Source organism: Chlorocebus sabaeus, chromosome 7 (genome assembly GCF_047675955.1).
Source record: "Chlorocebus sabaeus isolate Y175 chromosome 7, mChlSab1.0.hap1, whole genome shotgun sequence".
Classification (NCBI taxonomy): domain Eukaryota; kingdom Metazoa; phylum Chordata; class Mammalia; order Primates; family Cercopithecidae; genus Chlorocebus; species Chlorocebus sabaeus.
Window position 1 is genome coordinate 50,596,650 of NC_132910.1, and position 22,050 is coordinate 50,618,699.

Sequence of the window (22,050 nt, forward strand, 5' to 3'; positions counted from 1 at the left end):
ACAAAACAAAACAAAACAAAACCAAAAAAACCCCCAAAAACTTTATTTAAATCAGAAACACAATTCTTAAAATTGCATTTAGAGTCAAGATCCCTTTTATAACCCTCTTGTTATAAAAATCAGAAGGAATATTTGTAAGTAAAGCAGATATCTCTCTAGGTTAATGAGACCAGATTTGACTTTGGATTTTTTACTTTAAACAGATTCTAGAAGATAGAGGAAAAAAACATGTTATATACAGAAAACAGTATCTACCTGTGTATTCAGAGGCATAAATTTCTTGATGGAAATTACTTCAGTACGTGCTGGAATCTCAGAAGCAATTTTCGGAGCTTAGTTTTATTTTCTTGGATTTTAAGAATTTCTAAAATCCTTTTTCATCCTCAATTTAGGGAGCCAAATAATACTTTAAATGTTCCATATCCAGCAGTTTTATACTCTACAGAAAGGGGTGCATCTGCAGACATACTGAGTGTTACTGGGAAGAGAGAGTGGTGTGCCAGTTATCAAGAAATTTAAGTACCTTAGTGCAAAAGTTAGCTGAACTGGCCCATTCATCATTATGGCAACAGCCTCCTCTTCTTTATTGTGATTACTTGTTTGTGACAATGTTTCCATTTCCAAGTCCTCCATTTGCAGAAAATTTCACTCCATCTTTTGCACAGGAAATTATAACAGACTCCCCAATATGACTGAGATCTTGGCATATATGCACAAATTCACTAGAATGCATCTTTACTACACAACTGTACTCTTGTTCTGGAATTTCAAGTTGCTTAATATCTAAAATCATTAACTTCAATTCATAGTCTAAAAGTTCTCTTGATTTAGTGCTTCAAATTCTAACACCAAGAGGTCCATGGTACCTTCAGCCCTCCATGTAATGATGTCTTCACTGCCATTGTCATATTTTAGCATTTTGGACATGTTGGTGAGGCTCATGGTTATGACTAGGTTGTGGTCACAGTGGTATGTGTTGAAGCCCTGGGCATGCAGGGTGAACTGCACCAAGGAAATGTGTGATACTTTCACGCTGTGTAGGTTCACCTGCTTGAACTATTGTCCCAGCAGGCCTATCTCTCACATTGAATAGGGCTGACTGTGCAACTAATAAGATGTTGTGGAGATGACAGTGTGTGACATCTGAGGCTAGGTCATAAAATACATTGTGACTTCTCACTGTTTCTGGAAGAAGTCAGCTTTCATATCACGAAGACACTCAGGCAGCACTTTGAAGAGGTCCAGGTGGTGAAACTGAAGACCTTCACAAACAGCCAGCACTAATTTGCCAACCAAATGACGGTCTTTGGAAAACAGATCCTCTGGCCTCAGGCAAGCCTTTAAAGACTACAGTCCCAGTCAACCTTTTCACTGTAACCTCATGGTAAACCCTGCACTAGTACCATCGAGCTGCTCCTGAATTCCTGACTCACAGAAACTGCAAGAGAATAAATGTGGTTGTTCTGGGACACTAGGTTTTGAGGTAATCTGTTACGCACCAATAGATAACAAATAGAGACCACTACATAAATCAATACATAACTTCCATCTGCGTGATAGGTGTTATGATAGAAGTAGAATACAAGGTGCCATACAGGCAGAGCGGATCTGAAGTAGTAGCCTGTTGTCTTAGTCTGTTTTGTGCTGCTGTGATGGAATTTCACAGACTGGGTAATTTATAAAGAACAGAAATTTATTCTCTCACAGTTCTAGCGGCTGGCAGGTCTAAAATCAAGGAATGGTCAGGTTAGGGCTCAGTCTCTCTGCTTTCAAGATGATGCCTTGAACACTGCAATCTCCAACGAGGAGAAACATTGTGTCCCCACATGGCACAAGAGCTGGAGAGGAAAGGAGACAAATGAGAATTGGGCTCACCCTTTTATAATAGCATTAATTAATTCGTGAAAGTGGAGCCCTCATGAACTAAACACCTCCTTTTAGGTTCTGTCTTCCAACACTGTTGCTTTGGAGATTAGACTTTCAACAAGTTAGCTGAACTGGCTCATTCATCTGTATGGCAACAGCCCCTTCTTTATTGTCATTACTTGTTTGTAACAATGTTGCCACATCCAAGTTCTCCACTTGCAGAAAATTTTACTCTGTCTTTTGCACAGGAAATTATAATTTTGGGGACATATTCAAACTATAGCATCTACCAAATTAGTAACTCTACCAAGGCAATGCTACAATTCAAGTTTTCACATTTTCCCCAAGCCTGCTATAAATTATTACTTGTTGATCACAAAATAATCAGCAAAATACAAGTATTTATTCCTTTGTACATGGAAGCAACCAAACAGTTTTTTTTTGGTATGAAGGTCTACAAGTGATAATCTGTATTTGTCTTCCTAGTTAAGTACAACTATAATCAGGGGCTCGACTCCTGAATTCATGTTTCTCTTTATTTTTTCAATGTTGAGAAAGTAACCAACAATATATGTGGCCAAATAAAAAGCTTTCACATATAACATTTCAAAAAATTTTAATTCATTGATCCTCTCCTTCCCTCACCCCCAATAAATTTTTTAGTAAACTGGGATGCCTCCTCATTCACAGAATGGAGGACCTATGCTAGCATTTGGGTTACTTTGGTGTCAGTGTCAGCTCAGACTCTGCATCTGAGAGTTCTTTAAAGATATGGGTATTTCTGGCCAGGCGTGCTAGCACAGGTCTGTAATCCCAACACTTTGGGAGGCCAATCTGGGAGAATTGCTTAAGATTAGGGGTTCAAGAACAGCCTGGGCAAAATAGCAAGTTCCTGCCTCTACAAAAAAAAATTAGCCAGTCTTTGTAGCAAGTGCCTGTAGTCCCAGCTACTTGGGAAGCTGAGGTAGAAGGACTGCTTGAGCCTGGGAGTTTGAGGTTGCAGTGAACTATGAATGTGCCACTGCACTCTAGCCTGGGTGACAGAGTGAGACCCTATCTCAAAAATAAATAAATAAATAAATAAATAAATAAAAGTATTTCCCCTTTCCCCATATATAGTAATACTGGTTTATCAGTCTAGGGAAGGTCTGAGGGAATTGATAGTGTATACAATTACTGTGTGTTGGGTTCTTTCTGCAGAGGACCTAGCTTTGCTTCCATTGATGGCTCTGGATTTGAGAACTGGCTTAGGTTTGGAAACTGGATAGAGAGATTATAATTTTCTATTGTGGCAGCTGACATCAACCTTTGACTCACCCATTATTGATCTTCTTTTTAGTGTGGGTGAGGCAGTATCCTTATCCATCTTAGCTCTAGGCACACCATGATTTATTAACCATCACTACAGATCTCTGTATGTCACAGCCCGCTGGTTTCCATTCAACCTTTGTTATCTATTTGGATAATTACATCGATCTTGCTCTTGATGGCTAAGTGGTGCCTCCTGGCCTCTGCTGTTTCATAATCCTATCATTCCTGAATCCTAGGGGCTTCCCTACCATTATCCCTGGTGTACAAAGCATAGACACTGCCAAGCCTCTCAATGAGGCCAGTGCCCTTCATCCCCAGCCCTTGCACCACTTTGCATTTCTTATTGCTTTAGTAAAAGGCGTGTCCCCTTTTGATTCTGTTGGGAAACAGAGTCATCTTCTGGATTTTCAGGTCTTATATGATAGGTCCAGTTGAACATTCCCACCTCTCTGAGCCTCTTGACTCCTTCCTTAGCACTCTTCCAAAGCAGTTCTGGAATCTTCACCTGATTTGTTGTAGGCCATAATTTCCCGCCCCCCCCCCCCCCAATTTTGAAGGAGCTATCCCAGTAGCACAGAACTGTTTCCAGATGTCTTTCTTGGGGTACCACTTCCTCAGTTGCAGGAGATTGCCCCGATTTCAACAACCTCTCCGTTATATTCTGCTCCCCTGGCCGAGCATGCTCATGATTGATATCTAATATGCTTTTTCTATTCCCGCAGGTACATATGAGTTGGGTCCTATAGTGATTTTTTGGTGAAATGTTTCCCTAGTCAAGCTGAGATTTGATTGTTGACCGTATTTATTGGCCTAGAAACCATTTGGGGACACGAGGACATACCTTGAAGGGGATAACATCATCTTTTATTTTAAAAAACATTTTTTTATTTTTAATTTTTTATGAGTGCATATTAGGTATACATATTTACAGGGTACATAAGATATTTTGATACAGTCATACAATGTGTAATAGTCACCTCAAGGTAAATAGGGTATCTGTCACCTCAGGCGTTTGTCATTTCTTTGTGTTAGGAACATTCAAATTCCACTCTTTTGGTTATTTTAAAATATACAATAAGTTATTGTTGACTCTCCTGTTGTAGTTTCAAATATTAGATCTTATTCATTTTATCTAATTATATTTTTGAGCCTATTAACCATCTTGACATCCTCTGCTACCCTTTCCCACTACCCTTTCTAGCCACCGGCAGCCATCATTCTACCCTCTATTTCCATGAGTTCAATTGATTTGGTTTTTACCTGCCATGAATCAGTGAGAACATGTGAAATTTGTTTGTTTTGGTCCTGGCTTAATTCACTGAACATAATGTCTTCCAGTTTCATCTATGTTGTGGCAAATGACAAGACTTAATTCTTTTTTATGGCTGAATAGTACTCCATTGTATATATAATCTCCATTTTCTTTATTCATTCATCTCTTGATAGACACTTAGGTTGATTTCAAACCTTGGCTATATTAAATAGTGCCATAATAAAAATGACAGTGCAGATATCTCTGGAATATATTGACTTCTTCGCATTTGTGTATATACCTAGCAGTGGGATTGTTGGATCTATCCAACAATGGTAGTTCTGTTTTGAGTATTTTAAGGAAACTCCATACTGTTCTCTATAGTGACTGTACTAATTTACGTTGCTACCAACAGTGAACAAGAGTTCCCCTTTCTCTACATCCTTAATAGAATTTGCTATTGTCTGTCCTTTGGATAAAAGCCATGTCATTGAGGTAAGATGATATCTCATTGTACCTTTGATTTGCATTTTTCTGGTGATCAATATTGAGCACCGTTTTATATACCTGTTGGCAATCTTTATGTCTTATTTTAAGAAATGTCTATTCAGACCTTTTATTTGTTTTATTATTTGTTTAATTTCTATTTTTTAAAAATATATTTTTACTTCAAGAGCTTTTGGGGAACAAGTTGTTTTTGGTTACATGGATGAATTATATCGTAGTGAATTCATTTTTTTTAAATGAGAGCAAATTTCTTAAGGGAGTACAGGAATAAAAGAATGGAAACATGGGCTGTTTAACTGAATATACTTTTAGTTATTTCTTAATTATATGCTACACAAGGGGTGGATTATTCATGGACTTCCCCCAAAAAAAGTGGGAAATTCCTGAAACTTAGGGTTTCTCCCTTTTTTGACCATTTAGGGTAACTTTCTGATGTTGCCATGGCATTTGTAAACTGTTGTGGCACTGGTGGGAGTGTCTTTTTAGCATAGTAATGTATTATAATTAGTGTATAATGTGAAGTGAGGACAACCAGAGATCACTTTCAACACCATCTTGGTTTTGGTGGGTTTTGGCCAGCTTCTCAAAACAGCCTGTTTTATCATCAAGGTCTTTGTGACCTGCATATTGTGTCAACCCTCCGTCTCATCCTGTGACTAAAAACACCTAACCTCCTGGGAATGCAGCCCTGTAGATCCTGGCCTTATTTTACCCAGTGCCTATTCAGGATGGAATCTTTCTGGGTTGAGAATGGCAATCATCTGACGTATTTCCCTCCTCCCTTTTACAAGGGAACCCTTAATCCTAAGGGTTACTGAGGGACAAAGATCCATCTTCTGTAACTTCTTCTTTAGGCTGAATAGGGGCAATGATATTCTTGCCTAACTATTATGATCTCTTGTATTTGAGGTAGAGAGGAGCTCAGTCACAAGGCATTCATATGCTGAGGATCATTCATAACTCTGAATTCTGACAAAAGATGATATCTGGAAGATTAATAAGTGTTCAATTTAAGAAAACATTGAGTAAGCTTATCCTGCATTTCTACACAAAGAGTACAACAGCAATACATTCCACAACAGTACAGCAAAATAAGCAAAACTATCCCAAATAAACTAAACAAGAAGGCTTTCCATGAACTGAGCAACTGTTGAAACGAAGCTGACATGGGATTGCCAGCTAAATCCAATATGTGCCCAGAACTAGAATATTGATCCAGGTTTTTACATTACCCATCCCTTTTGTTTATTTTGAGCAGCAGCCAGAGATCACTGTTGGTTTATAGGAATAAGCAGAGTCAGTCTAAAGTGCAGAGAAAAAACCTAAAAAACAACCGACGAGACTAGAATATATTATAATAGCAGGTGTACCATAGTTTTTGAAACATAACTTTTCCAGCTTTACTAAAGACAAATCATAATAGGACCAATTTGTTTGCAAAAATAAGGTTTAGTCTTACACTTGGCCCGATTATTTGTATAAAGTGCAGCAAGAAGAATTATTTGCCACATAGGGTTTTAAACTTAGCTTTGATGGAGCTTTGTTCCATAAAAGGAATATCAGATATGACTTTTTAAATTTAAAGCAGAACCCAGCCATGGGTTTGTACTATCAAATTCCTATAATTTAAAGGTAAATTTCTCTCTTCTTCAGATCCCAAGATAACTTGGGGCTCCTGGGTCTGTCAGAAAGTGACATTCTCTACTTACCACAGGTCAGGAATACTGTACAGGGATTGTGTAGACAAAGTATGAGGTTAGTTTTCCCAAGCGGCTTTTATTGGCTCTATAAGTCAAGTTTGATTCCTTATGAGTCTCCAAGTTCATTATAGAACTCTGTATGCCTTTGTGTATTCATAGCTTAGCTTCCACTTATAAGTGAGAACATATGCTATTTGGTATTTCATTCCCGACTTACTTCACTTAGAATAATGAATGGCCTCCAGCTCCATCCAAGTTGCTGCAAAAATAAATTATTTTGTTCCTTTTTATGTCTGAGTAGTATTCCACAGTGTGGAATCATGAATGATCTTTTATATTTCTATGGTGTTGATTGTCATGTTTCCAGTTTCATTTCTAATTGAAATTATTTGAATCTTCTCTTTCTTTTTCTTCATTAATCTAGATAGTCAATAAATTTCATTTCTCTTTTATTTTTCTTTTTATTATTATTACTATTATTTTAAGGCAGAGTTTCGTTCTGTCTCCCAGACTGGAGGGCAGTGGCATGATCTTGACTCACTGCAACCTCCACCTCCAGGGTTCAAGCAATTCTCCTGCCTCAGCCTCCTGAGTAGCTGGGATTACAGGCACCGATCACCACACCTGGCTAATTTTTGTTTTTTTAGTAGAGATGGAGTTTTGCAGTGTTGGCCAGGCTGGTCTCAAACTCCTCACCTCAGGTGATCTGCCCATCTTGGCCTTTCAGAGTGCTGGGATTACAGGCATGAGCCACCGTGCCCAGTCAATTATGTTTATCTTTTCAAAGAACTAGTTTTTTGTTTCATTTATCTTTTGTATTTTTTTTTTTGTTTCAGTTTCATTCAGTTCTGTGCTGATCTTTGTTATTTCTTTTCTTCTGCTAGCTTTAGGTTCAGTTTGTTTATGTTTCTCTAGTTCCTTGAGGTGTGATGACAGGTTGTCAATTTGTGATCTTTTTGATGTAGGCATTTAGGGTGCTATAAATTTTCCTTTTAGCACTACTTTTGCTGCATTTTAGAAGTTTTGAGAACTTGTGTCATTATTATCATTCATTTCAAAGAAGTTTTAAATTTCTATCTTAATTTCATTGTTAACTGAATATCATTCAGGGGTAGATTTTTAAATTTCCATGTATTTGTAAATTTTTGGGTGTTCCTTTTGTAGTTTCTTTCATTTTTTAAAATTTTATTATTATACTTTAAGTTCTAGGGTAGTTTCTTTCATTTTTTAAAATTTAATTATTATACTTTAAGTTCTAGGGTACATGTGCACAAGGTGCACGATTGTTACATATGTATACATGTGCCATGTTGGTGTGCTGCACCCATTAACTCGTCATTTGTATTAGGTATATCTCCTAATGCTGTCCCTCCCCCCTCCCCCCATCTCACGACTGGCCCTGGTGTGCAATGTTCCCCTTCCTGTGTCCAAGTGTTCTCATTGTTCACTTCCCACCTATGAGTGAGAACATGCGGTGTTTGGTTTTCTGTCCTTGCAATAGTTTGCTGAGAATGATGGTTTCCAGCTGCATCCATGTCCCTACAAGGGACATGAACTCATCCTTTTTATGGCTGCATAGTATTCCATGGTGTATATGTGCCACATTTTCTTAATCCAGTCTATCATTGATGGACATTTGGGTTGGTTCCAAGTCTTTACTGTTGTGAATAGTGCCACAATAAACATATGTGTGCATGTGTCTTTATAGCAGCATGATTTACCATCCTTTGGGTATATACCAAGTAGTGGGATGGCTGGGTCAAATGGTATCTCTAGTTCTAGAGCCTTGAGGAATCGCCACACTGTCTTCCACAATGGTTGAACTAGTTTACAGTCCCACCAACAGTGTAAAAGTGTTGATATTTCTCCACATCCTCTCCAGCACCTGTTGTTTCCTGACCTTTTAATGATCACCATTCTAACTGGTGTGAGATGGTATCTCATTGTGGTTTTGATTTGCATTTCTCTGATGGCTAGTGATGATGAGCATTTTTTCATGTGTCTGTTGGCTGCATAAATGTCTTCTTTTGAGAAGTGTCTGTTCATATCCTTCACCCACTTTTTGATGGGTTTTTTTGTTTTTTTCTTGTAAATTTGTTTAAGTTCTTTGTAGATTCTGGATATTACCCCTTTGTCAGATGAGTAGATTGCAAAAATTTTCTCCCATTCTGTAGGTTGCCTGTTCACTCTGATGGTAGTTTCTTTTGCTGTGCAGAAGCTCTTTAGTTTAATGAGATCCCATTTGTCAATTTTGGCTTTTGTTGCCATTGCTTTTGGTGTTTTAGACATGAAGTCCTTGCCCATGCCTATGTCCTGAATGGTATTACCTAGGTTTTCTTCTAGGGTTTTTATGGTTTTTAGGTCTAACATTTAAGTCTCTAATCCATCTTGAATTAATTTTTGTATAAGGAGTGAGGAAAGGATCCAGTTTCAGCTTTCTACTTATGGCTAGCCAATTTTCCCAGCACCATTTATTAAATAGGGAATCCTTTCCCCATTTCTTGTTTTTGTCAGGTTTGTCAAAGATCAGATGGCTGTAGATGTGTAGTATTATTTCTGAGGGCTCTGTTCTGCTCCATTGGTCTATATCTCTGTTTTGATACCAGTGCCATGCTGTTTTGGCTACTGTAGCCTTGTAGTATAGTTTGAAGTCAGGTAGCATGATGCCTCCAGCTTTGTTCTTTTGGCTTAGGATTATCATGGCAATGCAGGTTCTTTTTTGGTTCCATATGAACTTTAAAGTAGTTTTTTGCAATTTTGTGAAGAAGGTCATTGGTAGCTCAATGGGGATAGCATTGAATCTATAAATTATCTTGGACAGTATGGTCATTTTCACAATATTGAGTCTTCCTATCCATGAGCATAGAATGTTCTTCCATTTGTTTGTGTCCTCTTTTATTTCATTGAGCAGTGGTTTGTAGTTCTCCTTGAAGGGGTCCTTCACATCCCTTGTAAGTTGGATTCCTAGGTATTTTATTCTCTTTGAAGCAATTGTGAATGGGAATTCACTTATGATTTGGCTCTCTGTCTGCTATTAGTGTATAGGAATGCGTGTGATTTTTGCACATTGATTTTGTATCCTGAGACTGTGCTGAAGTTGCTTATCTGCTTAAGGAGATTTTGGGCTGAGACAATGGGGTTTTCTAAATATACAATGATGTCATCTGCAAACAGGGACAATTTGACTTCCTCTTTTCCTAATTGAATATACTTTATTTCTTTCTCCTGCCTGATTGCCCTGGCCAGAACTTCCAACACTATGTTGAATAGGAATGGTGAGAGAGGGCATCCCTGTCTTGTGCCAGTTTTTAAAGGGAATGCTTCCAGTTTTTGCCCATTCAGTATGATATTGGCTGTGGGTTTGTCATAAATAGCTCTTATTATTTGTAGGTATGTCCCATCAATACCTAATTTATTGAGAGTTTTTATCATGAAGGGCTGTTGAATTTTGTTGAAGGCCTTTTATGCATCTATTGAGATAATCGTGTGGTTTTTGTCTTTGATTCTGTTTATGTGATGGATTGTGTTTATTGATTTGCGTATGTTGAACCACTCTTGCATCCCAGGGATGAAGCCCACTTGATCATGGTGGATAAGCTTTTTGATGTGCTGCTGAATCTGGTTTGCCAGTATTTTATTGAGGATTTTTGCGTCAATGTTCATCAGGGATATTGGTCTAAAATTCTCTTTTTTGTTGTGTCTCTGTCAGGCTTTAGTATCAGGATGATGCTGGCTTCATAAAATGAGTTAGGGAGGATTCCCTCTTTTTCTATTGATTGGAATAGTTTCAGATGGAATGGCACCAGCTCCTCCTTGGACCTCTGGTAAAATTCGGCTGTGAATCCGTCTGGTCCTGGACTTTTTTGGTTGGTAGGCCATTAATTATTGCCTCAATTTCAAAGCCTGTTATTGGTCTATTCAGAGATTCAACTTCTTCATGGTTTAGTCTTGGAAGGGTGTATGTTTCCAAGAATTTATCCAATTCTTCTAGATTTTCTAGTTTATTTGTGTAGAGGTGTTTATAGTATTCTCTGATGGTAGTTTGTATTTCTGTAGGATCGGTGGTGGTATCCCCTTTGTCATTTTTTATTGAGTCTACTTGATTCTTCTCTCTTTTCTTCTGTATTAGTCTTCCTAGTGGTCTATCAATTTTGTTGATCTTTTCCAAAAACTAGCTCTTGGATTCATTGATTTTTTTGGAGGATTTTTTGTGTCTCTGTCTCCTTCAGTTCTGCTCTGATCTTAGTTATTTCTTGCCTTCTGCTAGCTTTTGAATGTGTTTGCTCTTGATTCTCTAGTTCTTTTAATTGAGATGTTAGAGTGTCAATTTTAGGTCATTCCTGCTTTCTCTTGTGGGCATTTAGTGGTATAAATATCCCTCTACACACTGCTTTAAATATGTCCCAGGTATTCTGGTATGTTGTATCTTTATTCTCATTGGTTTCAAAGAACATCTTTTTTTCTGCCTTCATTTCGTTATGTACCCAGTAGTCATTCAAGAGCAGGTTGTTCAGTTTCCATGTAGTTGAGCAGTTTTGAGTCAGTTTCTTAATCCTGTGTTCTAGTTTGATTGCGCTGTGGTCTGAGAGACAGTTTGTTATAATTCCTATTCTTTTACATTTGCTGAGGAGTGCTTTACTTTCAACTATTTTGGAATAAATATGATGTGGTGCTGAGAGGAAGGCATATTCCGTTGATCTGGGTGGAGAATTCTGTAGAGGTCTATTAGGTCTGCTTGGTGCAGAGCTGAGTTCAATTCCTGGATATCCTTGTTAACTTTCTATCTTGTTGATCTGTCTAATGTTGACAGTAGGGTGTTAAAGTCTCCCATTATTATTGTGTGTGAGTCTGAGTCTCTTTGTAGTTCTCTAAGGGCTTGCTTTGTGAATCTGGGTGCTCCTGTATTGGGTGAATATATATTTAGGATAGTTAGCTCTTCCTGTTGAACTGATCCCTTTACTATTATGTAATGGCCTTCTTTGTCTCCTTTGATCTTTGTTGGTTAAAAGTCTGTTTTATTCGATACTAGGATTGTGACCCCTGCTTTTTTGTTGTTGTTGTTGTTTTCCATTTGCTTGGTAGATCTTCCTCCATCCCTTTATTTTAAGCCTACATGTGTCTCTGCACATGAGATGGGTCTCCTGAATATAGTACACTGATGGGTCTTGATTCTTTATCCAGTTTGCAAGTCTGTGTCTTTTAATAGAAGCATTTAGCCCATTTACATTTAAGTTTAATATTATTATGTGTGAATTTGATCCTGTCATTATGGTGTTAGCTGGTTGTTTTGCTCGTTAGTTGATGTAGTTTCTTCCTAGCATCTATGGTCTTTACAATTTGGCATGTTTTTACAATGGCTGGTACCAGTTTTTCCTTTCCATGTTCAGTGCTTCCTTCAGGAGGTCTTGTAAGGCAGGCCTGGTGGTGACAAAATCTCTCAGCATTTGTTTGTGTGTAAAGGATTTTATTTCTCCTTCACTTAGGAAGCTTAGTTTGGCTGGATATGAAAATCTGGGTTGAAAATTCTTTTCTTCAAGAATGTTGAATATTGGACCCCACTCTCCTCTGGCTTGTAGAGTTTCTGCTGAGAGATCCGCTGTTAGTCTGATCGGCTTCCCTTTGTGCGTAGCCCAACCTTTCTCTCTGGCTGCCCTTAACATTTTTTTCCTTCGTTTGAACTTTGGTGAATCTGACGATTATGTGTCTTGGAATTGCTCCTCTTGAGGAGTATCTTTGTGGTGTTCTCTGTATTTCCTGAATTTGAATGTTGGCCTGCCTTGCTAGGTTGGGGAAGTTCTCTGGGATAATATCCTGCAGAGTGTTTTCCAACTTGGTTCCTTTCTCCCCGTCACTTTCAGGTACACCAAACAGATGTAGATTTGGTCTTTTCATATATTCACATATTTCTCGGAGGCTTTGTTCATTTGCTTTTTGTTCACTTTTTTTTGTTCACTCTTTTTTCTCTAAACTTGTCTTCTCGTTTCATTTCATTCATTTGATCTTTAATCACTGACACCCTTTCTTCCAGTTGATCAAATCGGCTACTGAAGCTTGTGCATGCGTCATGTAGTTTTCGTGCCATGGTTTTCAGCTCCATCAGGTCATTTAAAGACTTGTCTACACTGATTATTCTAGTTAGCTGTTCGTCTAATCTTTTTTCAAGGTTTTTAGCTTCTTTGCAATGGCATTGAACATCCCCCTTTAGCTCAGAGAAGTTTGATCATCTGGGGCCTTCTTCTCTCAACTCATCAAAGTCATTCTCTGTCCAGCTTTGTTCCATTGCTGGTGAGGATCTGCTTTCCTTTGGAGGAGAAGAGGTTCTCTGATTTTTAGTATTTTCAGATTTTCTGCTCTGGTTTCTCCTCATCTTTGTGCTTTTGTCTACCTTTGGTCCTTCATTTTGGTGACATACAGATGAGGTTTTGGTGTGGATGTCCTTTCTGTTTGTTAGTTTTCCTTCCAACAGTCAGGACCCTCAGCTGCAGGTCTGTTGGACTTCACTGGAGGTCCACTCCAGACCCTGTTTTCCTTGGTATCACCAGCGGAGGCTTTAGAACAGCAAATATTGCAGAAAAGCAAATATTGCTGCCTGATCATTCCTCTGGAAACTTCGTCTCAGAGGGGCACCTGGCTGTGTGAGGTGTCAGTCGGCCCTTACTGGGAGGTATCTCCCAGTTAGGCTACTCAGGGGCCAGGGACCTACTTGAGGAGGCAGTCTGTCCGTTCTCAGATCTCTAACTCCATGCTGGGAGAACCACTGCTCTCTTCAAAGCTGTCAGACAGGGACATTTAAGTCTGCAGAAGTTTCTGCTGCCTTTTGTTCAGCCATGCCCTGCCCTCAGAGGTGTAGTCTACAGAGGCAGGCAGGCCTCCTTGAGCTGCAGTGTACTCCACCCAGTTGGAGCTTCCTGGCTACTTTATTTACCTGCTCAAGCCTTAGCAATGGCAGGCGCCCTTTAGTTTATTTCAAGTTTTCTTCCACCATGCCTGGCTTCATTCTGTCAATCTGAGAAGATATTTGATATAATTTTGATATTTTAATATTTATTGAGACTTGTTTTGTGGCCTATCATATGACCCATGTTGAAGAACATTCCATATGCTGATGAGAAGAATGTATATTCTGCAGTTCTTGGGTAGAATGCTCTGTAAATATCTGTTAGGTTCACTTCTTTTAGAGTGTAGTTTAAGTCTATTGTTTCTTTGTGGACTTTCTGTCTCAATGACCTATCTAGTGCTGTCAGTGGGATATTGAAGTACCCCATTATTATTGTGTTGATGTCTATGTCATTTCTTAGGTCAATTAGTAATTTTTTTTTGTGAATATGGGAACTCTAGTGTTGGTGCAAATAAATTTAGGATTGTAACATCTTCTTGTTGGAATGATCTTTTTATCATTATATAATAATCCTTTTTGTCTTTTTTTGATTGTTGCTTTAAAGTCTGTTTCATCTGGTATAAGAATATACTCCTCCTCACTTTTGGTTTTCATTTGTGTGGAATATCTTTTACCATCACTTTACTTTTAGTTTATATGAATCCTTATGTGTTAGGTGGGTTTCTTGAAGACAGCACTTATTTAGTTCTTGATTTTTAAAATAAATTCTGCCAACTTACATTATTATTATTATTATTATTATTTGAGACAGAGTCTGGCTTTGTCACCCAGGCTGGAGTGCAGTGGCAAGTTCATGACTCACTGCAACCTCTACCTTCTGAGGTCAAGCCATCCTCCCACCTCAGCCTCCTGAGTAACTGGGACTACAGGTATGTGTCACCATGCCAAGCTAATTTTTGTGTTTTTGGTAGAGACGGGGCTTCACCATGTTTCCTAGGCTGGTCTTGAACCCCTAGGCTCAATCGGCCCACCTGCCTTGGCCTCCTAAAGTGCTAGGATTACAGATGTGAGTCACCATGCCTGGCCTCATTCTGCCAATCTATTTCTTTTAAGTGGAGCATTTAGGCCATTTACATCTTTCAATATTAATATTGAGATGTGAAGTACTGTTCCATTCACCAGGTTAATTTTTACCTAGATACTTTGTTTTTTCATTGTGCTGTTTTATAGACCTTGTGAATTTTCAGGAAGTTTTATTTTGGTGCATATTGAGCTTTTGTTTCAAGATTAAGAACTTCTTTTAGCATTTCTTGTGGGGCTGGTCTGATAGTAACAAATTCCCTTAGTGTGTGTTTGTCTAAAAATGACCTTATTTTTTCTTGATTTATGAAACAGTTTTGCTATGTACATAATTCTTAGCTGACAGTTACTCTGCTTAAGGAGGCTAAAGCTAAGTCCCCAATCCCTCTGGCTTGTAAGGTTTTTTGCTGACAAGTCTGCTTTTAGTCTGATAGGTTTTTCTTTATAGGTTACCTAATGCTTTTGTCTCACTGCTCATAGAATTCTTTCCTTCATATTGACTCTAGATAGCCTGATGATTATAGGCCTTGGTGATGGTATTTTTGCAATGAATCTCCCAGGAGTTCTTTATAATTCTATTGCTATTGTGAACGGTGCTGCAGTAAACATACATGTGCATGTGTCTTTATAGTAGAATGATTTATAATCCCGTGGGTATATACTCAGTAATGGGATTGCAGGGTCAAATGGTATTTCTCATTCTAGATCCTTCAGGAATTGCTGCACTGTCTTCCACAATTGTTGAGCTAATTTACAGTCCCACCAACAGTGTAAAAGTGTTCCCATTTTTCCTCATCCTCTCCAGCATCTGTTGTTTCCTGACGTTTTAATGATTGCTGTTCTAACTGGCATGAGATGGTATCTCATTGTGGTTTTGATTTGCATTTCTCTAGTGGCCAGTGATGATGAGCATTTTTTCATGTGTCTGTTGGCTGCATAAATGTCTTCTTTTGAGAAGTGTCTGTTCATATCCTTTGCACACTTTTTGAAAAGATTGTTTGTTTGTTTTTTTTCTGTAAATTTGTTTAAGTTCTTTGTAGATTCTGAATATTAGACCTTTGTCAGATGGATATATTGCAAAATTTTTCTCCCATTCTGTAGGTTGCCTGTTCACTCTGATGATAGTTTCTTTTGTTGTGCAGAAGCTCTATAGTTTAATTAGATCCCATTTGTCAAATTTGGCTTTTGTTGCCATTGCTTTAGTGTTTTAGTCATGAAGTCTTTGCCCATGCCTATGTCCTGAATGGTATTGCCTAGGTTTTCTTCTAGGGTTTTTATGATTTTAGGTTTTACGTTTGAGTCATTAATCCATCTTGAATTAATTTTTGTATAAGGTGTAATGGGAGGGGTCCAATTTCAGTTTTCTGCATATGGCTAGGCAGTTTTCCCAGCACCATTTATTAAATAGGGAATCCTTTCCCCATTTCTTGTTTTGGTCAGGTTTGTCAAAGATCAGATGGTTGTAGATGTGTGGTATTATTTTTGAGGCCTCTATTCGGTTCCATTGGTCTATATATCCGTTTTGGTACCAGTACCATGATGTTTTGGTTACTGTAGCCTTGTAGTGTAGTTTGAAGTCAGGTAGTGTGATGACTCCAGGTTTGTTCTTTTTGGTTAGCATTGTCTTGGCTATATGGGCTCTTTTTTGGTTCCTTATGAAATTCGAAGTAGTTTTCTCTAGTTCTGTGGAAAAAGTCAATGGTAGCTTGATGGGAATAGCATTGAATCTATATATTCTATATATTACCTTGGGCAATATGGCCAATTTCACAATATTGATTCTTCCTATTCATAAGCATGGAATTTTATTATTATTATTATTATACTTTAAGTTCTATGGTACATGTGCACAATGTGCAGGTTTGATACATAGGTATACATGTGTCATGTTGGTTTGCTGCATGCATCAACTCGTCATTTACATTAGGTATTTCTTCTAATGCTATGCCTCCCCCAGCCCCCCACCCCCCGACAGGCCCCTGTGTGTGATATTCCCTGCCCTGTGTCCAAGTGTTCTCATTGTTCAGTTCCACCTATGAGTGAGAACAGAGCATGGAATGATTTTCCAATTGTTTATATCCTCTCTTATTTCCTTGAGCAGTGGTTTGTAGTTCTCCTTGAAGAGGTCCTTCGCATCCCTTGCAAGTTGTATTCCTAAGTATGTTATTTTCTTTGTAGCAATTGTGAATGGGAGTTCACTTATGATTTGGCTCTCTGTTTGTCTATTATTAGTGTATAGGAATGCTTGTGATTTTTGCACGTCAATTTTGTATCTTGAGACTTTGCTGAAGTTGCTCATCAGCTTAAGGAGTTTTTGGGCTGAGATGATGGGGTTTCTAAATATACAGTTATGTCATCTGCAAACAGAGACAATTTGACTTCCTTTCTTCCTATTTTAATACCTTTGTTTTTTTTCTCTTGCCTGATTGTCCTGGCCAGAACTTCCCATGTTATGTTGAATAGGAGTGGTAAGAAAGGGCGTCCTTATTTTGTGCCAATAGGTAACTTTTAAAACCTTTCCCTTTTCCCTGTCTATACCCTCAAGCAGGTCCCGAGTCTATTGTTTTCTTCTTTGTGTCCATGTACTCAATATTTAACTCCCACTTATAAATGAGAACATACAGTATTTGGTTTCTGTTTGATGAGCATCTAGATTGATTCCATGTCTTTACTATTGTGAATAGTGCTGTGATGATCATACAACTGCATATGACATTGTGGTAGAATTTCTTTGGGTATATATCCAATAATGAGATTGCTGGGTCAAATAGTAGTTCTAAGTGCTTTGAGAAATCTCCAGACTGCTTTCCACAGTGGTTGAACTAATTTACATTGCCACCAGCAGTGTATAAGCATTCCCTTTTGTCTTCAAATCTCTCTAGCATATGTTATTTTTTGAATTTTTAATCATAGCCATTCTGACTGGTGTGAGTGGTATCTCATTGTAGTTTTGATTTACATTTCCCTAATGGTTAGTGCTACTGAGCATTTCTTCATATGCTTGTTGACTGCATATATGTCTTCTTTTAAAATGTCTGTTCATGTCTTTTGTCCACTTTTCCATAGGGTTGTTTGTTTTTGCTTGTTGGTTTACATTCCTTATAAGATTACGATTTGGATCTGGATATTAGAGCTTTATCAGGACGAGCTTCATCAGATGCATAGTTTGCAAATATTTTCCCTCATTATGTGGGTTGTGTGTTTACTCTGTTGATAGTTTCTTTTGCTGTGTAGAAGCTCTTTAGTTTACATAGGTCCCATATGTCAATTTTTGTTTTTGTTGTAATTTTTGTTTCTACCCTCTTTGTCATGAAGTCTTTACCAGGGCCTTTGTCCAGAATGGCATTTCCTAGGTTTTCCTCAAGGACTTTTATAGTTTTAGGTTTTACAGTTGAGCCTTTAATTAATCTTGAGTTGTTTTTTGTATGTGATTTGAAGAAAGGATCCAGTTAAATCTTTTGCTTTGCTAGTCAATTATCCTGGTACCATTAATTGAATAGTGAGTTCTTTCTCCATTGCTTATTTTTGTCAACTTTGTCAAACATCAGATGGCTGTAGGTGTGTAGATTTACCTCTCAGCTCTCTATTCTGTCTCATTGGTCTATGTGTCTGTTTTTGTATAAATACCATATTGTTTTAGTTACTCTAGCTCTATAGTGTAGTTTGAAGTTGGGTAGGGTGATGATTGCAGCTTTGTTCTTTTTGCTTGAGATTGCTGTGTTGGTTAATATTGGGGGTCAACTTGATTGACTTGAAGGATACCTAGATAGCCGGTAAAGTGTTTCTGAGTGTGTCTGTGAGGGTGTTTCCAACATTTGAGTCAGTGGACTGAGAGAGAAAGACCCACCCTCAATGTGGGTGGTCACCACCCAGTTGGCTACCACAGCAGCTAGAACAAAGCAGGTGGAAGAAGGTGGGATAAGCCTGCTTGTGGAGTCTTTTATCTTTCTCTGTGCTAGATGCTTCCTTCCATTCTTCCTGCCCTTGGATATCAGACTCCAGGTTCTACAGCCTTTGGACTCTTGGACTTACACCATTGGTTTTCTGGGGGCTCTCAGGCCTTCTGCCACAGACTGAAGGCTGCACTGTTGGCTTCCCTACTTTCAAAGCTTTTGGACTTGGGCTGAGATACTACTGGCTTCTTTCTTCCTCAGCTTGAAGATGGTCTATTGGGGGACTTCATCTTGTGATCGTGTGAGCCAATTATTCTTAATAAACTGTCTTTCATATATACATATATCCTATTAGTTTTGTCCCACTGGAAAACCCTAATACAGTTGCTTTGGCTATTCAGGCACCCCCACCCCCCCCGTTTTTTTTTTTGGTTTCCAAATGGATTATAGAATGGTTTTTCTAATTCTGTGAAGAATGTCATTGGTGGTTTGATAGGCACAGCATTGAATCTGTAAATTACTTTGGGCAGTTTGGCCATTTTAACAATATTGATTCTTCCTATCCACGAGCATGGGATGTTTTTCCATTTGTTTTTCATCACTGATTTCTTTCAGCACTGTTTTGTAATTCTCATTGTAGAGCTCTTTCACCTCCATGGTTAGCTATATTCCTAGGTGTTTTATTTTTCTTGTGTGACTCTGGTGGATGGGATTGCATTCTTGTTTTGACACTCAACTTGCATAGTGTTGGTGTACAGAAATGCTATGTGGTTTTGTATGTTGATTTTATATTCAGAAACTTGACTGAAGTTGTTTGTCAGATCTACAAATTTTTGGACAGAGACTATGTGGTGTTCTAGGTATAGTATATCATCTGCAAACAGAGATTGTTTGACTTCTTCTCTTCTGGTTTGGATACCTTTTATTTCTTTCTCTTGCTGATTGCTATGGCTAGCACGTCCAGTACTATGTTGAATAGCAGTGTTGAGTGTGGGCATTTTTGTCTGTTCTGGTTCTCAATAGAAGAGCTTCAGGCTTTTGCACATTCAGTGTGATGTTGGCTGTGGACTTTTTTTTTTTTTGAGATGGAGTTTCACTCTTGTTGCTGAGGCTGGAGTGCAGTGGTGTGATCTCAGTTCACCACAACCTCCACCTCCTGGGTTCAAGTGATTCTCCTGCCTCAGCCTCCTGAGTAGCTGGGATTACAGGCATGCGCCAGCATGCCTGGCTAATTTTGTATTTTTAGTAGACACAGGGTTTCTCCATGTTGGTCAGGCAGGTCCCAAACTCCCAACCTGAAGTGATCTGCCCACCTTAGCCTCCCAAAGTGTTGGGATTGTAGGAGGGAGCCATTACACCTGGACTGGTTGTGGATTTGTCATAGACAGTTTTTATAATTTTAAGGTATGTACCTTTAATGCCTTCTTTGTTGAGGGTCTTTCACACAACAGGATTTTGACTTTGATCAAAAGCCTTTTCTGCATCTTTTGATGCCAAGACCAGCTCAATCAGGGAGACCCTAACCCAGCGGCACTAGACGAATTAAAGACACACATACAGAAATACAGAGGTGTGGAGTGGGAAATCAGGGGTCTCATAGCTTTCAGAGCTGAGAACCTCGAACAGAGATTTACCCGAGTATTTATTGACAACAAGCCACTGATAAGCTTTGTTTCTATAAATTATAGATTAACTAAAAGTATTCCTTACAGGAAACAAAGGGATAGGCTGAAATAAAGGAATGGACTCTGGTTAGTTATCTGCAGCAGGAGCATGTCCTTAAGGCACATATCACTCGTGCTATTGTTTGTGGTTTAAGAATGCCTCTAAGTGGTTTTCTGACTTGGGTGAGCCAGGTGTTTCTTGCTCTCATTCTGGTAAACCCACAACCTTCCAGCATAGGTGTCATAGCCATCACGAACATGTCATAGTGCTGTAGAGATTTTGTTCATGGCCAATTTTGGGGCCAGTTTATGGCCAGATTTTGGGGGGCCTGTTTCCAACATGTCCCCCTTATTTGATTTGCAAAGCAATAAAAGCAAAGGCAGCTTTGTCATGGTGAGCTACTGCTTGCAGGAGTCAGGATCCACATATGCGGACAATACAAAGACAAACAAGTCAGATTAAAAACACAATCATCATTGAAATCACAGAGCTTCCAAGTGTTTTTACCCATTTTAATGGGTTAGTAGCTGCTAATCTCTCTGTAGCTCACTCAAGCACTCCAGTTCCTGGCATTAAGGAAAGACATGCCTGGGATGCTTTAAATATTTGTTCTTTTAATTTTGCAATATATAAAGACAAGTTTGTAGTGTTTCCTTCTAGTTTTTTTTATTCTTTCCCAAATTTTGATCTTATTAAGAGCTATTAATAGTTTTCACAAATCTTTATGTTCAGTTCCTACAATGGGCCATATCATTTGAAGTTGAGGTGCCACTATACCACCATGGTTCCAGATAATAGGAACTCTTGCCATACCTCTTACCATTTCTACCATCTGACCGTTTTGTTCAGACTAGCTGAACATAGTGTGGCTGTGGCATGCAGACTGAGAGGTGCAATTCAAGCTAAACATCCCCTTAGGGGACCAATCAATCATAATTCCTAGGAATCACTGCGCAGCACCTCTGCCTGTTTTGCAATGCAGTCTTCCTAAGCAAGTACGTTCACTTTTTCTGGCCATGTTCAATTTTGTTTATGAATAAGTTTTTGAGAGTGGTATGCCTTAATTATAGGAGCAGATTTATTATGGTAAACTGAGATCAGAAAGCATGTGTAACTGTGTCATAAAGTGATTACATCCAGGCATTATTGCCAGTCAAGATAGATAAATATGACCAATAAGTGTAACTGTTCTCTGTGTCAGCCCTTGTTGAAAGAATACGCATGGCAATGGTGATCACCGCTATCAGCTACCATTAAATTACTCACTGTGACTGGTTGTCCCGCTTTCCTCAGGTTTTCTTCCGTCATCTGTGACAGCTTCTTGATCTGTCCCCAGGTGGGTGATGGGTGTTGCTTGTGACAGTTGGGGTCGTCCTCAGCATCAGTCTTGACATGGCTGCAATGGGGGGTCCTTGGGATCCTCCTGGAATCTCTTCCTCGGCATCTGGCTCATGATAAGGTTTCAGGTGTCTTGGTGGTATCCAAATTGGCTATTGATTTTGGCCTGGGGAAACACAAGCATAACCTCTACCCTAGGTTATCATTTTACCTGTTTCCCAACTTTTTGTTATCGGGTCTCTCCACAAAACCAGTTGTTCTGCTTCTGTCTTTGCAGATGGTTTCTGTAGATGCTGTTCAGCTGCTAATATCTGGTCTTTAGGCAGACTCAAAAAATTTAAAGTTAATAATGCTAGATTCAATTGTATATGGGCTGTCCCCAAATCCCTGTTTCTCCCCCTTTTTTGTTTTTGTCATCAGTTGTTCATCTGTATGAAATTGTAACTGAGCATTTTCAATTAATTGTGTGGAATGAACCACATATGAGGAATCAGAAATCACATTAATAGGCATATCAAAAGCAGTCAATACCTCAACTACAGCTACAGGCTCCACTTTTTGAGCTGAAGTATAGGGCATCTGGAAAACTTTACTTGTCGA

General features: G+C 38.7%; 1 pseudogene; it reads right to left on the reverse strand.

Annotated features, from left to right (window-relative positions):
• Positions 1-364: 364 nt before the first annotated feature.
• On the reverse strand, positions 365-21,420 carry LOC103236694 (proliferating cell nuclear antigen pseudogene; annotated as a pseudogene).
• Between the last annotated feature and the right edge of the window lie 630 nt (positions 21,421-22,050).